Source organism: Vulpes vulpes, unplaced genomic scaffold, assembly GCF_048418805.1.
Source record: "Vulpes vulpes isolate BD-2025 unplaced genomic scaffold, VulVul3 u000000709, whole genome shotgun sequence".
Taxonomy (NCBI): Eukaryota; Metazoa; Chordata; class Mammalia; order Carnivora; family Canidae; genus Vulpes; species Vulpes vulpes.
In genome coordinates this window covers 5,651-24,272 of record NW_027325751.1, presented here as the reverse complement: position 1 = coordinate 24,272, position 18,622 = coordinate 5,651, and the positions used below count along the sequence as shown (strand labels likewise).

Below are 18,622 nucleotides of genomic sequence, written 5' to 3'. Positions count from 1 at the left end.
TTTAAATATATTAATTTCTCTGATCCATAAGCAGGGCATATCTTTCCATTTGTTTCGTTTTCAGTTTCCTTCTTCAGTGTTTTATTGTTTTCAGAGTATAGGTCTTTTACCTCCTTGGTTAAATGCATTCTTAGCCTCGGACCCTGGCGCCCCAACTAGACTAGCGGGTGGAGGCAGAGGCGGTCTCGGGTCCCCTGTAGGCTCCGTGGAGGGGGTCGCTGTACAGAGGCTCTGCGGCGGGCCTTGTGGGGGGGCATGGCCAGGCCTGGCCAGGAGCTTGCCCCGTGCCTGACCCGAGAGTGACCTGAAGGGGGCCAGGGCGTGGCCACAGGAGAAGCTGTGCCCAGATGCGGACCTGGCCTTGGCAGGAGGTTGCACGGCCGCGCCACCGGTCCAGGCCCGCGGTTCCCCGCGCCCCGGGCTCCCAGCAGCAGCTCTGCAGGCCTCGGCCCCCGGTGCGCAGGTCAGCGTGGGCCCCGGGAGGCGTGAGGGGCCCCGGGGTGGCTGTGCGAGAGGTATCGGGCCCTCCCTGGTGGCACGGCGGGTGCCAGGGAGGGGTCGGGAGGGGACAGTGGGCCTCGGGGGCCGCATGCAGGCGGCCCCGTGGCGAGCTGGGCCGATACCCTTTGGGCCGCCAGGGTGCCGGGCAGAGGGCTGTGCGGGGGAGGAGTGGTGGGACCTGTTGGCGGAGGGGGTGGCAGTGGGGCCTCCTATGGGTCAGGCCGGGTCTCACATGGGCGGCTCAGGGAGGGTGCGGGGCCCCTCCCCCGGGCTCAGGGAGGTGCCCCCGAACCCATCCACTCGCTCAGAGGGGTTAGGATGCAGGCACCGTCCACTTTCAGGGCAGGGCCTTGGGGCAGTGGCTTTAGGGCCTGGGATGCGGGGCCCCAGGAGCTCCACCAAGGCCCTTGGCTCTTCCTCCGCCCCCCTCCCACACCTCGCCCCTGCCCCCCTCCCCGCTCTCAGGTCCCCCCCTAAGCTCCCTAGCCTGGCTGGGAGCCCGCCCCCCCCTCCTTGGTCCCTTACAGGTGAGTACGGCTACTTCTGAAATTTTTGCATTTTGAAAATGTTCCCCTTTCTCCACAGCCTCCAAACATTTGGTGTTTCCTATCTTCTTAGTATTCTCACTAGTGTCAGGTGGGATCTCATAGTGGTTTTGATCTGTATTTCACTGGCGGCCAGTGATGCGGATAATGGTCTCGTGTGCTTTTGGCCATGTACGTCTATGTCTTCCTGTGTGACTTTTCTCTTCCTGTCTTGTGCCCATTTCTGGATTGGATGGTTGGTCTCTTTGCTGTGGAGTTGCAGAAGTTCTTCAGAGATCTTGGATGCAGGCCTTTTATGTGACAGGTCATGTGCACGTATCTTCTCCCAGTCTGGACGTTGTCTTTGAGTTTTGCTGAGTGTTTCTTTTGCTGTGCGGAAGCTGCTCATCTTGATGAAGTCCCAGCGATCCATCTTCGCTCTTGTTTCTCTGGCCTCGGTGGCTGATGTAATTTGCCCGAAGTTGCTGTGGCCCAGTTCAAGAAGGGTGTTGTTGTTGGCTGTGTTCTCCTGGAGGGTTTTAATGGAATTTGTCTCACATTTACATCCTTCATCCATGTTGAGTTTTATCTTTGTGTATGGTGTGAGAGAATGCTTCAGTACCATTCTTTTGCATGTGGCTGTCCCATCCCACGTTCCCAGCAGCCTTTAGTGAAGAGACTGTCTTTTTTCCAGTGGATGGTTTTTCCTGCTTGGTTGAATATATGGTCTTGACTGTAGAGTTGAGGGTCCACTTCTGGATGACTCTATTCTGTCCCATTGGTCCGTGTGTCTGTTTTTGTGCTAGTAGCACAGTCTTGATGAGCACAGCTTTGTAGCACAACCTGAAGTCCGGCATTGTGATGCCGCCAGCTGTGGTTTTCTTTTCTAATACTGCCCTGGCCATTCGGGGTCTTTTCTGATTCCACACTAATCTTCAGATGATTTGTTGCAACTCTCTGAAGGGAGCCTTTGGTATTTTTGATGATAGGGATTGAGTTCAATGTGTAGGTTGCCCTGGGTCACGTTGACATTTTCCCAATATATGAATTCTTCGAATCCAGGAGCATGGAATAGTTTTCCATCTCTTAGTGTCCTCCTCAATTTCTTTCAGATGTGTTCCGTGGTTTTTTGGGTAGAGATCCTTTACGTCTTTGGTCAGGTGTAATCCTACGTATCTCATGCTTTTGGGTGCAGTTGTCACTGGGATGGACTCATTAATTTCTCTTTCTTCAGTCTCATCGTTGCCGTATAAAGAGTTGAATGATTGCTCGGCATTGATTTGGGATCCGGCCACGCTGCCGAATTTGCTGTATGAGTTTTACAATCTTGGGGTGGAGTCTCTTGGGTTTTGCAGGTACAGTACCATGTCATCGGTGAAGAGGGAGAGTTTGACTCATTCATTGCCAATTTGAATGCCTTTTATTTCTTTCTGTCGCTTGATTGCTGAGGCCAAGATATCTTTTAGTATGTTGTATAGATGTGGTGAGAGTGGACATCCCTGTCTCTCGTTCCTGATCTTCGAAGAAAGGCTCCCAGTGTTTCCACATTAAGGATGATAATTTGCCACGGACTTCTCGGGGATGGCTTTCAAGAGGCTGATGAACGTTCCCTGTGTGCCCGTACTCTGAAGCGTTTGGATCTGGCATGGATGCAGTATTTTGTCAAATGCTTCCTCTGCATTTGTCTCTTGAGAGGATCATCTGGTTCTTGTTTTCTTTCTGGCAGATCTGATGAAGCCCATCGAGTGCTCGCCGAGTGCTGAAGCAGCCTTGCAGCCCGGGGATAAACCCCACTGGGTCATGGTGAGTAACTTCTTAATAATGTCCCGTTGCCTCCTGTTGGGTCGTATCTTGTGGAGAAGGTGTGCTTCCATGTTCATCAGGGACGTCGGTCCAGGATTCTCCCTTTTGGTGGGTTCTTGGGTTTTGGAGTTAAGGGCGCAGCAGGCTGGGATGGGGCCAGACTGGAGGTGTGGCTCCTTGGCCCAGGCGTCGGGTCCCACGTGGAGTGCAGAGGCACAGGGCAGGGGGACGGGTGCTGTCGGTGGAGAGGCCCCAGGCATGTGCATGGGCCCAAGGGGCAGTGAGGGGTGCTGGGTGCTGGGACCTGACCTGGGCAGAGCCTGGGCCGCCGTGAGGGCGGGTGGGCTGGGGGGGCCAAGGGGGCGGGGGCCTTTCCTGGCTTGCTGCGGGCAGATGGTGCAGAACTGGCAGGGGCAGCAGGGGCCCGGAGAAGCGTGTTGTCCTCAGACGAGAGGAAGAACCACAGGTCGGTGTGTTAGCTGCCGAGGGGGATGCAGCCGGGTCCACGTGTCCCGCCCGGAGGGCAGAGGGAGTCCTGTGGCCTGGGTGGCAGGTGCGGGCCCCGAGGGAGGAGGGGCAAATGCAGGACTCTCCAGCCACACGAGGTGCACCCAGAGCCCTGGTGTAGACTGAGCAGGGCCCATCACGTGGACTGCATTTTCCTCCCAGAGTAGGAGAGTGGCGGGAAGGGGGTAGGTGGGAGGAGGAGAGAATACGGATTGGGGCTTCCAGGGCGGGACACCTGTAGCCTGGAGGCCCTGACAGGGCCCTGTGTCCAGAGCAGTGTGGGCTTTGGAAAGCAGAGGGCGGGACAGTCCTGAGGAGCCAGTGTGCTGAGGCCACGGGTGTGGGGCAGGTATAGGAGGCCGGGGACATGGGGCAGGTACAGGAGGTTGGGTGCGTGGGGCAGGTACAGGAGGCCAGGGGCATGGGGCAGGTACAGGAGGCCAGGGGCATAGGGAAGGTACAGTAGGTTGGGGGCATGGGGCAGGTACAGGAGGCCAGGGGCATGGGGCAGGTACAGGAGGCCGTGGGTGTGGGGCAGGTACAGGAGGCGGGGGGTGAGGGCAGGTACAGGAGGCCAGGGGCATGGGGCAGGTACAGGAGGCGGGGGGTGAGCGCAGGTACAGGAGGCCAGGGACGTGGGGCAGATACAGGAGGCCAGGGACGTGGGGCAGGTGTGCAGAGGCCAGAAGCTCAGGGCTGTAGAGTGTGCAGCAGTCCCTTCAGCCCAGGGCCGCACGTCCTGAGCGCAGCTGTGTCTGTTGGTGGCGATGACGGTGGGGGCAGCGAGGACCAGTCACCTGCCAGGAACCCCTGTGGTTGAGGGGCCAGGTGCCACTGCTCTGCAGGTGGTGAATGGGGCAGTGGTCTGGAAGCAGCCAGGGCCGGGGCCTCGCTCCCTGGGACCCCTGGCTGGAGCCCCCCTGGGGGAGCGCTGCAGCAAGGGAGGCCAGAGCATTAGTGCGTGAGGGGTGCGGACATCCCGCTCCTGTGGCCTGGCCCAGCCTGCGCCAGGTGCCAGGTGGGGCAGCAGTGGGCATGGCTGCTCTGACCTGGCCGTGGAGCAACGAGGAGGAGTGCACCGGGGGCCCGAGTGGGCAGTGTTTCCTCACGGGGGGAGGGGGCTGGCACGGATGAGCAGGGTTTCGGGGCACCCTCCTCCACAGGCCGGCCTCCTGGTGGGGACCCAGAGGCCGAATGAGAGAGGCAGCAGATTACGCCGGGCACTCCCTGGCCGGCCCTGTGGCTCCTGCCCCACTGCCCTGTGGCCCTGCCAACCTGTGGGTCTTGGGGTGCTCATCTGGACCCCGATATGCCCTGCCCCGGCCTCGGATTGTCCCCCACCCCCCACAGTTCCCCATGCGAACTCCCCCCCCTGCCCCTGGTCCCAACTGTCAGCAGGTGACCTCCGGGCATCACCCCCATCACTGGTGGCTGGTTACGTGGCCCACGCTGAGGGTGCCCTGCGGCCCACCGGGCAGGGCTGTGCCTGACTACAGGGTGTGGGCGACGCCAGGAGGGAGGGGAGCGCCGGCCGGCAGGTGGGGGTGCGGGGAGGCCCCGGACCAGGTGCATGCAGAGCGCCAGGCAGAGGAGCGCCCCCACCGGCCTGCTGGACACAGATTCCTCCTGCACGCGGGCAGCTTCACCAGCACTCACGGGGCTGACCAGCCAGGGGGCCTCAGTTTCCCAGGGTGGATCATCGTGGCGGGGGGGAAGGGAAGGAGTGATGAGGTGCGTGTAGGGCGGTGACCTGGGCCCTGCTGTTCTGCTGTCCGCTTCACCCCTGGTCCGCTGGCCTCCCGCTGGCCCGTGTCCCGCCTCTGGCCCAGAGCAGGGCAGCCCGTGGGGTCCCGACCTCCCACTCTGTGCCTCCGAGCGGGGTGCCCGCATGGGGGCTGTGGGGTGCCGGGCTGCAGGGGGGGGCACGTAGCTCGCCGGTCCCGTTGCTGCCAAACGTGCAGTCGAGGCCGTGCGGGGGCACAGAGAGGCTAGACGGGTCGTGCGTTGGCCCGGAAAAGACGTGTGTTCCGCACGGGAACCTGTCAGCGTATGGGGGTGGAAAGGCGCCCACGATTGCACCCGGGGCACATGAAGCACCTTGACCTTGCAGAACCCTGTCCGCGGCCTCCCACACCCACGCTGCCCGCCGCCCCCGACTCGTGGCTTCAGGAACAAGTGGCACGAGCTGACCACTGGGCCTTGAGGGGGCCGGCATGCGGCCCTTGGACGTTGCCCCCCGCCCTCCACCCGGAGTCTCCTGGAGGCTGGTCAGGATCTTGAGATGCCCAGTTGGGAGTTCGCCACTTGCTCTGACCGGGCTGGCACTGGAGGCCTTTCTCCTGAGGCACCCGCTGCTGTGGGCTCTGCTGGACCCCGTGTGGGGAAGGCTGCTGGGTCTTTCACCAGGATGAAGGGCGGGGGTCGGCTCTGTCCATTGCGGGCGCGCCGGGCCATGAGGTGCCCTGGAAGCCTGCGAGCAGGGGTGCGGGCCTCGTGCCCTGGGGAGCAGCTGAGGCTCGGCCTCCGGAGCCTCCGGGACCTCCTCCCTCCCTGACACCTGTGGTTTTGGGGAAGCCTGATGGAGGAGTCAGGGTGACGAGTCCCGTGTGGCGTGTGGAGCTCACATATTAGAGTCAGAACATGTGTTTTGTCCGAGGCCGGGGTGCCTGGTGGCCCGGGGCTTTCTGGGTGCTGCTCTAAGCTTTCCAGGGCCTGCGACTTTCCCCTGCCCCTCCACGAAGAATCTTCTGGATGAGGATTCACTGGCCACTGGGGCTCTGAAGACAGGCTGCTGATGTGAGGGGTGTGCCCTCCCCCCACTGTCCGAATCTGTCTTTCCTGGTCCCGGAGGGGATGTGTTCCCTCAGTGACTCAGTGGTCAGCAGTGCCACCAGGCTACCGCCAACCCCCGCCCCTGCTTGGGTCGCTTACAACAGCCCCCGACCCCAGGATGACAGGAGTCTGTAGAGTCTTAGCTTGTCCTTCCGTGGGTACACGGTTGGCAGATGTCTTCTCCCTGGCTTCCGCCAGTTTACTTACATGGCGTGTGACTCTGAGTGCAGCCCACTTCTCAGTGTCCTCTCGTGTGGACCATGGCATCCCCAGTGTGAGGGAGGGGTGTGCTGGCTGGCCCACTTCTGCTCGGGGTGGGGGCTACAGATGTGGGCCTCCCTGACCGCAGGGTGGAGGGCAGAGAGGCTGTCCCAGGGATGCATGGTCTGGCTCTTGTTCTCGGGATGAAATGTGTGATGTGGGGGCTCGCTGTCCTGTCCCGTTCTTTCTTCATCAGCTCAGGATACATTGGGCTCCCCCTGGCCCAGGCGGGGCCTCCCGGGCTTGCACCCCAGCTGCGATGTCACCATCCTTTTGCATCGGCAACCCACTCGGGGCTCACGCGGTGGACATCTGCTGGGCCTACTCTGGGGACAGGACGTGTTCCAAACATCTCTCAAGTCATTAGACTTGCCTTCCTGTTTTTGTTCATTGAATTTATTCCTGGGTATTTTATTCTCTTTGATGCAGTTGTAAATACAATTATTTTCTCCGCTTTTCTGAGCATTCATTGTTTGTGTGCAGAAACACCACAGATTTCTGTGTGTTAATTTCACATCCTGAAAATTTGCTGAATTCAGTTATTAGTTCTGACAAGTTCTTGGTGGCATCTTTAGGGTTTTCTGTAGATACTAAGCCATTTGCAGAGGAGATAGTGTGTGATTTTCTTTCCATGCCCGGTTGCTGAGGCTGGGACTTATGCTGTTGGATGGGAGTGGCCTCCCTGTCCACTCCTGACCCTGCAGGAGAAGCTCTCCTGTTCTCACTGTCGGGGCCGATGTGTGCTGTGGGCTTGGCATCCCCGGCCCTCACTGTGTCGAGAAACGTGCCCTCTGCACCTACCGTGTTGGGAGTTTTTATCCTGAAAGGATGTTGCGTCCTGTCAAATGCTTGTTCTGCATCTGCTGAGAGGATCATGTATTTCTACCCTTTCTTCTGTTAATGCTATGCATCACATCCATCGATTTGTGGATATCGAACCATCCTAGCATCCTGGGAACAAATCCCACTTGGTTGTGGTGTCCAGTCCCTTTAATGTACTGTTGGAAGTGGCTTGCTCGTGTGTTTGGGGGGATTTCTGCATCTGTGATCATTGGGGGTATTGGTATTAGTAAAAGATCATCGGGGATCCCTGGGTGGTGCAGCGGTTTGGCGCCTGCCTTTGGCCCAGGCCGCGATCTTGGAGACCCGGGATCGAGTCCCGCGTCTGGCTCCCGGTGCATGGAGCCTGCTTCTCCCTCTGCCTGTGTCTCTGCCTCTCTCTCTTTCTCTCTCTGTGACTATCATAAATAAATTTTTAAAAAAAAGATCATCATCTTTTTTTGGTCAGGTCCAGTGGTTTTGGGTTCAGGGTAATGCTGGCCCCATAGAGTGAATTTGGGAGCTTTCTTAGAGCTTAAGAATTGTTGGTGATCTTATTCAAACGTTTGGTAGAGATCACTAGTTAAGCCATCCGGTCCTGGGCTTTTCTGTGTTGGGGGCTTTTGATCACTGCTTCAGTCTCTGTACTAGAAATGTCTGCAGATTTTCTGTTTCTTTATGATTCAGTCTTGGTCGGTTGAGTGTTTGTAGGGATTTATTCATTTCTTCTAGGTTGTCAGGTTTGCTGGTGTATAAGATGTGTCCCTTTTTATTCACTACTTGGCTCTTTCACCAGGACACGTGCTTGTGTTTGGGACTCTGGCTTAAATACCTTTATCGAGAGAAGTGCGCACACCAGACAGCGGGTGCTGCACACGTGGGAGCGACGTGGTGGGTGGGCTGCAGTGGGACGTGGTGGGACATGTCCATATAGCTGTGTGTGTGGGGGAATGCACGTGTGTATGGATATCCGCGAGTGCAGTGCATACATGCATGAGAGCATGTGCGTATGCAGTTGTGCACACACATGTGCATATGGACATGCTTGTTCACGTATATGTGTGCAGGTGTCCATGTGTGAGTATGTGCATGTGGGCTAAAATTATTTTAGATGTCTTCCTGTTATGTTTCTGAAGGATGCTATTCTGTGGCTTTCCTTATGTCGTCTTCATGTGGAATCTTGGTCAGGCTGGTCTCCTGGAAGAGTTTGGGCATGTTTCCTCCTGTTCCACTTTCTGGAGATTTTCTTTCTGAAACTTTTAAAGAATTCTTAAGAAAATTTATGTATTAGAGAGAGAGCATGAGAGAGCACAAGTAGGCTGGAAAGGGAGAAGCAGGCTCCCCACTGAGCGGGGAGCCCAACTGGGGGCTCCCTCCCAGGACCCTGAGATTATGACCTGAGCAGAAGGCAGACACTTAACTGACTGAGCTGCCCAGGCACCCCTGGAAGTTTTTATGTACAGGTTCAATTTTTTAAAATAGGGCTATTATATATATATATATCTATAAAATCAGGGCTTTTCTAAAAAAGATTTTATTTATTCATTCATGAGACACACACACAGAGAGAGAGAGAGAGAGAGGCAGAGACACAGGCAGAGGGAGAGCAGGCTCCATGCAGGGAGCCCGATGTGGGACTCGATCCCAGGTCTCCGGGATCATGCCCTGGGCCGAAGGCAGTCACTAAACTGCTAAGCCACCCAGGGGTCCCTAGAATCGTTTTTTTTTTATATGTATGTGATATATCCATATACGATATGCCTATGTACATATATCAGAGTGAGCTTTGTGTTTCATAGTCTTTCAAGGTATCTGTCCACGTGAGCTAAGTCACCGAGATTGTTAGAATAAAGGTGTTTATGGTATTTCCCTGTTAGCTTTCTAATATTTGCAGAAGCAGCAGTGACATCATCTCCTCCTTTTCTGACTGTGCTAATTTGTATCTTCCCTCTCTCCCCCATCATTCTGGCTGCACGTTTATCAATGATATCGATTTTTGTAAAGAGTTTGCTTTTGGTTTCATTGATTTCTCTGTTTTATTGTTTTGCTCTGATATTTTATTGTTGTGATTCTTGTGCTTTCCTTGTTTTTCTTTTACTCTTGTTTTTGTAGTTTGGGAAGATGGAAGCTGAGACTGCTGATCAGGATCTTTTCCCTCCAAATGTGAAGAGTTGGTGCCGCAGACCAGGCAGGTGTCTGGCTAAGGTGGCATCCCCGCATTGCTGTGACACTGTGTCCTCATTTCCCCTTGGTTCAAGATGCTTTCTAATTTCCCTTTTAATTGTGGTTACACCCATGGCTTATTTAGAGATATGTTTTGTGAGGGATTTTTTTAAAGGTCTTTCTGTTTTTGACTTCACGTTTAATTCTGTTGTGGTCAGAGAACACATTTTATCAAAAATTTGAGTCCTCTTAAGTGTACGGTTCAGAACACGGTCTCCTCAGTAACTGAGCAACAAGATGCACTGTGCTTCCGTGCCATCCTTGTGTTCTGGGGTGTTGTGTACACACGCTGAGGCTGGCTGGGGACGGGCTGCTCACGTTCTTACTCTGCGTCATTACTTATGTCCTGGCTCCCGGGTTTCTCAGTTCCTGATCGAGGGGTATGGAGTCTGCGACATACTTAGAGATCTGTCTGCTTCCTGTGTTCTCGAGCTCTGCTATTTGATTTGTAACATTTAGGGTTCTTAGGTCCTCTTGATGAATTAACTTTTTTAAGATTTTATTGATTCATGAGAGACACAGAAAGAGAGGCAGAGACACAGGCAGAGGGAGAAGCAGGCTCCCTGCAGGGAGCCCGATATGGGACTCGATTCCAGGACCCCGGGGTCACACCGTGGTCCAAAGGCAGGCGCTCAACCACTGAGCCACCCAGCGGTCCCATTCTGGTTTTTTAGAGACAGAGTGTGTGTGTGCGTGTGAGCCAGGAGAGGAGCAGAGGGAGAGCTAAAACCAAGAGTCGGATGCTCAACCTACTGAGCCACCCACGCTCCCCTAATCCCCTATTTTCATGAAGAAATGACCCTCGTTACCTGGAGACCTAACGTCCTGTGTGAGCATAGCCGTTCCAGCTTTCCTTTGATTATTGTCGGGAAGCATGTCTTTTCCATCCCCCTTTCTTTTCCCCCAAGGGGTTCATGTCTTTCTCTAACGGGCTGGGTTTGTCTTTTCTCCCTCGAATCTGACCGTCTGCGTTTGCTGTGCTGTGCCGTCAGCCCGGGTTTGGTTTGTCCCATCTTTTTTTTTTTTTTTAATTATTTTTTTTATTTATTATTTATGTATTATAGTCACAGAGAGAGAGAGAGAGAGAGAGAGAGGCAGAGACACAGGCAGAGGGAGAAGCAGGCTCCATGCACCGGGAGCCTGATGTGGGATTCGATCCTGGGTCTCCAGGATCGCGCCCTGGGCCAAAGGCAGGCGCCAAACCGCTGCACCACCCAGGGATCCCTGGTTTGTCCCATCTGTTCTGTGTCGTGGTTTTACTTTTCCTGCCATTCTGTGGGTGTAGGGGGTGCGTTCTGTGACTCTGCCCTTGCACCTCTGTTGGCTCATGAGTGTGCACCGTTGGCTCTGTCACTGGGCTGGCTGCTCCAGGGTCTGCGGCAGGTTCCTTGACGTCGTCCGAGGATCTCGCGGATGTGCCTCCTCATGTGCCTCCCTTCCTGGCCTTTGTGAGGTTGCTGCTGTGCATGTTTCACTTCTTGTTATAAACCCTGTTCTGCATTGTTGCCATTTATGTTTGGGCAAACGAGCCATTCCCTTTAGAAGAGGGAAAGTGGGGTCCAGCCTGTTCGGGTCACCAGCGGGTCTGCATGTGGGTGCTCTGCAGGGAGGAGGGCGGGCCAGCCAGTGATGAATGAGCCCCATGAGTGCACCTGCATGCGGTCACCCAGACTCACCCCGCCTTACCAGGGTCGCTGTGAGCAGTGAGACCGAGGGTGAGCGTGTTGGCTTGGTCTCCACGGTCTCCGGATGTTTATTTACCCTTGTGCCCAGCGGACCGCAGATGGACACAGTATTTATTGCTTGAGCCACTTTAGGTTTACATCTGCTCTGACCACAGGGCTCTTCTCTGGATGCGGGGAGAGCAGCCCCACTGGGAGAAGCAGACGTTGCTCCATGAGCGTGCAGGCTCCCTGCGGAGGCCCAGACTCTGGCTGTGCCAGCCTTGGAGGCGGCCTGGGTCCCACGCGCCCCTCGGGGCTGACAGCTGGAGACCATCCTCCGTCAGGGCTGCGCCCCAGGAGTTCCCGGCCGGAGCTTGGTGCACTCTGGTCGGTTCTCAGCCCCCAGGCGGCCTGTGCCTGTCACACAGCAGGCGTATACACTCGGACTAGACTGGCGTGGGGTCCAGCGCAGTCGGCCAGCTTGGACAAGCCTGGGAAGCATTTCCTGTCAGGGCGCATGATGTCCACGCGGGGGCTCACCTTGGGACCCCGCCCCGGGCTTGGCCAGTCTGCGCAATCTCCGCCGCACATGCAGTGGGGAGCCTTCCTGGCCCCCCGACCCGCTGGATAGGAATGCAGGGAGCGTGTTGTTTGGGATTGTGAGGGAAGACGGGGCGGTGAGGACACGGAGAGGCTGGCCAAAGCCGCGGTGCTGTGCTCCCCCGGGAGCCGCCGGAAGGTGACCATGAGGACCGATGAGGGTGAGGTTGTCCATCTCCAGTGCCCGGGGATCCTCTGCGTGTGGCCACAGAAGCCAGTCTGGGAGCCAGAGCTCGTTGCAGTGTGTGCCCACGTCCCTCCTCCTCACCGGGCTCCCCTGGGCTCAGCAGGCAGCGCGAAGACTCAGTGGCGTCCTTGGGTCTCCTCGCGCCTTGGCTTCCTGGCCAGTGAATATGAGGAGCCCCGGTGGCCTCATCCCCGGAGGTGGCCTCCTCCCGGAGCGTGCTGCGGGCAGGGAGTGTGTGCGACGGCCAGCTGCGTCCCCAGCTGCGTTCCCAGCTGCCCCGTGCTGACGTGCTATGCCCGTGCCGTCAGGCTTGCACGCAGGCAGGCTGTGGGGCACGTGGTGGCTCGCCTGGAGTGTCCCAAGCCAGAGGGGCCCTCATGGGGCGGTGTGGTCAGGACTGGGCCCGGCTGTCCCAAGGGAGGAGGGGGCAGAGCAGGCGGCGTCCACCCTCAGCTTGGGGGACTGTCCCCCCTGGCGAGCCTTGACGTTGTGGAGGCATGTGCATGACGGCCAGGGGCACAAACCGGCTGCAGAGCATGTGCACATGCAGCCACGAGCCGTCGGGGGTGGGCTGCGGGGACGAGGGCCCCAGGGCTGTGGGTTCTCGCTGAGTTTTAATTTTTTGGAGCTTCCTGCATTATGATGAGCCCGATTTAATTCTTCCCTAATGAGCAGGAAATAAACACTTCCCTGAAACAGCAGGCGGTGTGTGGAATGCGACCACTGGGGTTTCCCGTGGGTGGAAGCCCAGCCGCAGTCCGGGTTGCCCCGGTTCACGATCCCCCGTCCCTGCTGCGTGGTACCCAGGGGGCTGCCCCGGTGCCCGGTCCCCAGTGCGCAGTCCCTGGGGGTGGGGGCCGGGGGCCGGGCTGTCCCCAGTGCATAGTCCCCCAGGGGCCTGGGGTCCTCCTCCCCAGGGTCACTCACCTGGTCATCCCCGCTTCGCCTGCTTCTGTGTGCAGAGATGTAGCTTCGTTTCAGGAGGAGACGATCACTGCTCGTCCCTGGCAGCTCAGGGCTGTGGGGTGTGGGCCCCCGGGAAGCTTGGAGGCACCTGGCGACCCTGGGGGTGCCTGCGTGCTTCTGGGGACACGCTCAGAGAAGCTGCAGGGAGAGGTCCAGCCCTGCCTTCGGGGGCTGGGGAACGTGTCGCGTGGACTCACCTATGCATGATGGCAGGGAGGACACAACGGCCCCACCTGACCCCTGTAGCCCCTCTGGCTGGCGGCTCTCCTCCCGGGTTCTAGATGTCACCGCACCTTGTGCTCACAGTTGGGCCCCAGCCCTTCCCTCGAGAATGACGAGGCCGCCGTGATGCCTTTGTCACCCACCCAGTGGACCGCCAGCATGGAAGCTCTGGGTCTCTCTGGGCTGTGGCACCTGCTCATCATGTCAGGTGTTCTCTCCTTGGCAGCGTCGTTCCAGGCGGGATACGTGTCTGGGTTTAATGTATGTTTGGCATTGTCCGATGGCACGGAGCTCGTGCCACTGGTCACGGCCCCACAGACCCTGAAGAGGGCAGGGCAAGGCATGCGGGGCACAGAGGGGGCTGGGCTGCGTGGTGGGGCCTTCACGGGGTTTCCACAGAGGAAGGGCGAGGCGGGCGATGGGCCTGACAGTCGGTACATGGACCCTGGCTCTGGTGTCCCCTCCTCTGTGATCTGGCAGCCAGCCTGGGTGGCAGGGCAAGTAGAGCACGTGGGGTGGGGTGGGGGCTCCAGACCCTTGGGCTACCATGGAGACAGCGGGACTGGTCGTCGCGGCCTCTGGGGCTGGGACCCTGCCTGGTTCCTTCATGTTGGGGAGCCTTCCTGGGTGCCGCCGGTCTCCCTGTTCGTCCCCTGGCGTGCCCCTTGGCCGGCTCCCAGGTGGTTCAAGGCTCATGGTTTCCATGGTCCCTGCATGCATGCGACCCACCTGCCGGCTGCTTCCCATGACGTCCGTCCCATGGGGGGCCGTGGCAGCTGCCCGGAAAGCGGGGCGCTTGGCAACTTACTGCGGTGAACTTTTGCCATCATTGTTCCTGCACTTATTGGCTCGTGATTCTTTACATTGAAGAAGGTTCACACGTCAGCTGATTGGTGATCCTCAAAAACGGTGCCCGCTTGGCTTTTGTCACCGATGTGCTTTCCGACTGAGGAATGGGCGCCCCGGAGCCGCCTTCTGGCCCCTCCGTCCCGGGCGTTCCTGGGATTGTGGGTGCCCGCTGTGCCTGGATGCATTCCCCCTGCTCTGGGGCCTCCCCGCTGGTGCCATCTGCCTCCAGGGACGAGGCCGCCCCCAGCCCATGTCCCTGGACAGCGAGACGCCCCCCCGCACACAGATGCAGCAATTGCTTCCATCCACGGGAACTGGTTTTCCAGCTCCTTGTCCTCCGGCGTCTCAGGACGCAGGGGTGAGGCTGTGTTTTAGAAGAATAATTGCGAGTTCTGTGTTTGTGTTGCTCTTTCCGACCACTGAGTCACTCCGCTCCTTTGATTCTCACCTGCACGTCCCTTCTCCCCGAGGCTGGAAGTCCCCGCGCTGGCGACGGCCTTTCCCTCTTTCATGTCTCTGTGCATCGAAGGCTCAGAGGGATGTTGCCCGCTCGAAACGTGCGACAGGACCCCACGTGCAGTTTTGGGTTCCTCGAGGCCTTTCTTTGTTTTGTCTGCAGCTGACGTCCCACTGGACGCGTAGTCGCCGTACCCGGATGCGGTCGCCATCCCGATGCCGTCGCCCACCCGACGGTGTCACCCTTAGGGCTTATTTCATTTTGGTTTTGCGTTTTGAGCATCGCTGCTTGACATTTATTTATTTATTTATTTATTTATTTATTTATTTATTTATTTTGATTTTTAAAAATTGATTAGAGGGCGAGAGCGTGAACACAAGCAAGGTGAGGGGCAGAGGGAGAAGCCGACTCCGTGCTGACCAGGGAGCCCGATATGGGGTTTGATCCCAGGACCCTGAGATCATAACCTAAGCTGAAGACAGACGCTTCAGCTGAGCCTCCCAGGTGTCCCTCAATTGAATTTTTTGAACTGTGTATAGTATTTGCATGGCTTGGTTCCTCGGTGGAGACCCCAAGACCTGTGCGTGGAGGGAGGGCCACCCCGCCCACGGGGTCGGGCATCGTGCTGCCTTGGGCAGTCCCCTCGGTACCAGTACCAGGAGCCGACGTGCACGATGACCGCCTGCTGCCCAGAGCCACACCGGGCACGGGGCCGTCTTGGGCCTGCCTGGGCCTGCAGAGTCGGTGCTGGGCTGACAGCCTCTCTGCGGTTTGACAGACATGGCTCCTGTGCGGTCCCCCCCCCCGGTGGGCAGAGGCTCTGGGAACACAGGACCCTCATCCTAGCCGGGAGCCAGCTCTCAAGGGCTGGGTAAAGGGAATTCTGTGCGGACGGTTCAGGAGGAACGGAAGTCACGGTGGATGGTGGTCCGCACCTCCTCCCAGCGATCGCTCTGGCTGTCGTCATGGGTCCGGGCCCCACGGCTGCCCACTCCGCCGGGCGGCGGGTCAGAGCTTGTCCATGAGGCCCCGCGTGTGGCCTTCCTGCCTGGATCCTCCTGCAGCCCCTCGGGCCTCGCTGGCCGCTGTGTCCCCCAGCGTGGACATGTGGGTGGAGGTCTCAGAAACCGCTGTCCCGTCGTCATCGCAGAGGCCTGGCTCCAGCTCCAGGGGTGCCCCTCAGGGGGCTTGAGGTTGGAGCACGCTCAAGTCCATGCAGCACCTCCTCTGTCTCGCGAGCTGGCGAATGGCAGCCGGGACATTGGAGGTTAGAAGACGAGGTGAGGCGTTCGCTGCTTTCAGCCCAGTCTGCTGTGCGCTGTGCCTTGCCCTGCCCCGCGGCCAGGCAGCTGGGAGGGGTGGAGGCTGTGCGGCGGGACCTTCATGAAGGACACATCTGCCGCTGACAGCCTGTAATTAGGAGGCTGTGGCCTCTGGCCGCTACCTGCTAAGTGGCTTTGCCCTTACTTGGAGGTCGGCGTGCGGGCAGCGTGCTCACTCCCAGGGCTCCCCGTGGGCACCTCCCTGCCTTCTTGTGGCTGTCGCACACCTGGGGTCCAGAGACAGCCAGAGGCACAGGCACGCCCTGCCGAGGTGCTGATGGGCACACATCACCCTTGAGGTACCAGGACCTGGGCCGGCTGCAGGAATAGTGCCGTCACTCCTGGGCTCCTCGGAGGTGGGGGTCTGCAGCCCCGGGCTGGTCTCTGGGAGGACGCCCTGACGCCCAGGAGACGGGCGAGGCTTGGCAGTGGCCTCTGGTGCCATCCCTGGACCCCAGGCCTGGGGACAGGGGACGTTGGGAGAGGGCTCCCTGTCCTTGGCCTGCATGGGTGTCCTGGCCTGCCTGCCCACTGGGGACGATGGGGACAGTAGGGTGAGCGCTCTGGAAGAGCTGGGAGAGAGCCCAGGGCTTCCTGCTGGCTGGAGGCTTGGCAAGCGTGGCTGAGGAACGCGGGCTGGCTGACTCCCAGGGGTCCGGCCCTCGGCTCTTCCGGGGTGGGGGCGTCTGCCTCCAGCCATCTGGCTCCGGCTCCCCAACACCAGCAGAGGACAGGCCGCCACCAGCATGGCCTTCCCGTGGGATATGCGGGAGCTCCTTTCTGGAGGCAGGGAGGCTGGAGGGGTCCAAAAAGGTGGCTGCCGCTGTCCTCTGGAGACTGAATGGTGAGAACTGGACATCCCTGCGGCCAGCTCGCAGTCTACGGGGGAGCCCAAGGGGGCCGGGCGGGCACCCCATCGTCTCACGTGGGGTGTGGGTGGGGCTGTAGGAGGCAGGAGCCGAGGGCTCATGCGGAAGGCCCGTTGGACACACCTGCTGTGGGGGCCACCTGTGGACAGACCAGGGCGGCAGAGGGGCTAGTCACCTGGCTCAGCACTCCCTCCGGCACCTGACTGTGGCCGTGCGTCCCAGAGCCGGGCGGGGACCCCGTGCTCCCGCCTGTTCAGGAGAGCCTCTCCTCATGGGTGTACACGAGGGCCCAGCTCATGCCCATGACCTGTTTTTTGCAGGTCGGTGGCCGAGGCCACTGAGGTGTACAGGAACATGTGTGTGGGGCTGCACACCGGCAGGGTCCTCTGCGGGGTCCTCGGCCTGCGCAAGTGGCAATACGACGTGTGGTCCAACGACGAGATCCTGGCCAGTGTCATGGAGGCCGCTGGCCTGCCTGGGTGAGTCGGGGGGAGGCGATGCGCTCCGGGCCAGAGGACTGGTGCAGGTGCTTCTCGGAGCCACCTGGGAGGGGCCTGCGGGGGGGCCCAAGGACCCCCGGCCTCTGCAGGAGCCACAGTGGACGGAGAGGAGGTCCGAGGCTCGGACCACCTGGTGCTGTCGCTTCTCTCTGCTCGTCCCCTGCACTCACGTGAGGAAGGGAGGCCCCGTGGCCTCAGAGTCCGGAGGGCACGCCGGCTTCCTCCTGGCACTGTGTGTCCAAGTGCCTGGGCTGCCACTGACATGGGGAGCCTGAGTCCTGGATGCACCCGCGGGGAGGGCCGCCCTGGGCATGGCGGGGCTGCTGTGTTGCAGGAAGGTCCACATCACAAGGATGACGCTGGCGTGTTTGAATGGTGACTACGAGGTGGTGCCGGATCACGGGCACAAGAGGAACAGCTTCCTGAAAACTCACAACACGGCACGAAACGTTCTTCATCGTGCCGTCTCACCGGCAGAAGGTAGGCTCCGGGAGGGGGACGGGGCCCCCCTTGTTTGGGCCTGGGCCAGGCCCTTGGGATGGACGGGCTCCTGGATCCCCAGGCAGAGCCCGGGGTCCTCTCGGGGGCGGGGCCCCCTGCAACCACCCTCCCCCCACTGACCTTCCTGGGCCTCAACTCCTCTCCAGCAGCACAGGTCAGGGGTGGGGCTGCTGAGGGCTGAGGGTGCTGTGCATGTGGGAGGGCCCGTGACCTGCATGGGGGCCCTCAAAGGTTTTGTGCCCAAGGAAATGGATTTGGGTGTGATTAAGGGGGCCTAGTTCTTCCAGGGCTCAGGCAAGAGGTTCAAGTCACAGAGGAGGGTCTCAGGGCATATGCGAGGGGTGTGGTGCACAGACAGGGGGCGCAGGGCACAGGCAGGGGGCACGGGGCACAGGCGGTGGGCACGGGGTACAGGCTGGTAGGGTGAGGGGCACAGGCAAGGAGCGGGGGACACAGGCATGGAGCGGGGGACTCAGGCAGGGGGCACAGTGCACAGGCGAGGGGTGCGGGGCACAGGCGAGGGGCAGGGGCACAGGCAGGGGGTGCGGGGCTCAGGTGGGGGGTGCGGGGTATAGGCATGGGCAGGGGACACGGGCGAGGTGTGTGGGGCATATGTGAGGGATGCGGGGCACAGGTGAGGGGCAGGGGGCATTGGTGGGGGACGTGGGGCACAGGCGGGGTTCATGGGGACTAGGTGGGGGTTGTGGTGCACAGGCAGGGAGCAGGGGGCACAGGCAAGGGGCTGGGGGCAAAGGCAAGGGGCGCTGGACACAGGTGGGGGTTGGGGGGCACAGGTGGGTGATGCAGGGCACAGGTGGGGGGCGAGGGGCACAGAAGCGGGGAGCGGGGGGCACAGGAGGGGGTCACGGTGCACAGGTGGGGTCTGGGGTCACAGGACGGGGTCTCAGGGCACAGGCAGGGGTCGTGGGGTACAGGCGAGGGGTGGGGGCGCAGGCGAGGGATGGAGGCACAGGCGAGGGTTGGGGGGCACAGGTGAGGGGCAGGGGGCACAGAA

General features: G+C 59.6%; 1 long non-coding RNA gene across 1 annotated transcript in view; it reads left to right on the top strand.

Moving 5' to 3' along the window:
• Nucleotides 1–17,594, top strand: part of LOC140596797 (uncharacterized) — a 28,465-nt gene extending 10,871 nt beyond the window's left edge. Inside the window, exons 2-4 of the long non-coding RNA XR_011998667.1 lie at nucleotides 2,752–2,828; nucleotides 16,927–17,085; nucleotides 17,441–17,594. This is a non-coding gene — a long non-coding RNA (uncharacterized lncRNA). The remainder of the gene's footprint in view (nucleotides 1–2,751; nucleotides 2,829–16,926; nucleotides 17,086–17,440) is intronic.
• The last annotated feature ends 1,028 nt before the right edge of the window (nucleotides 17,595–18,622 follow it).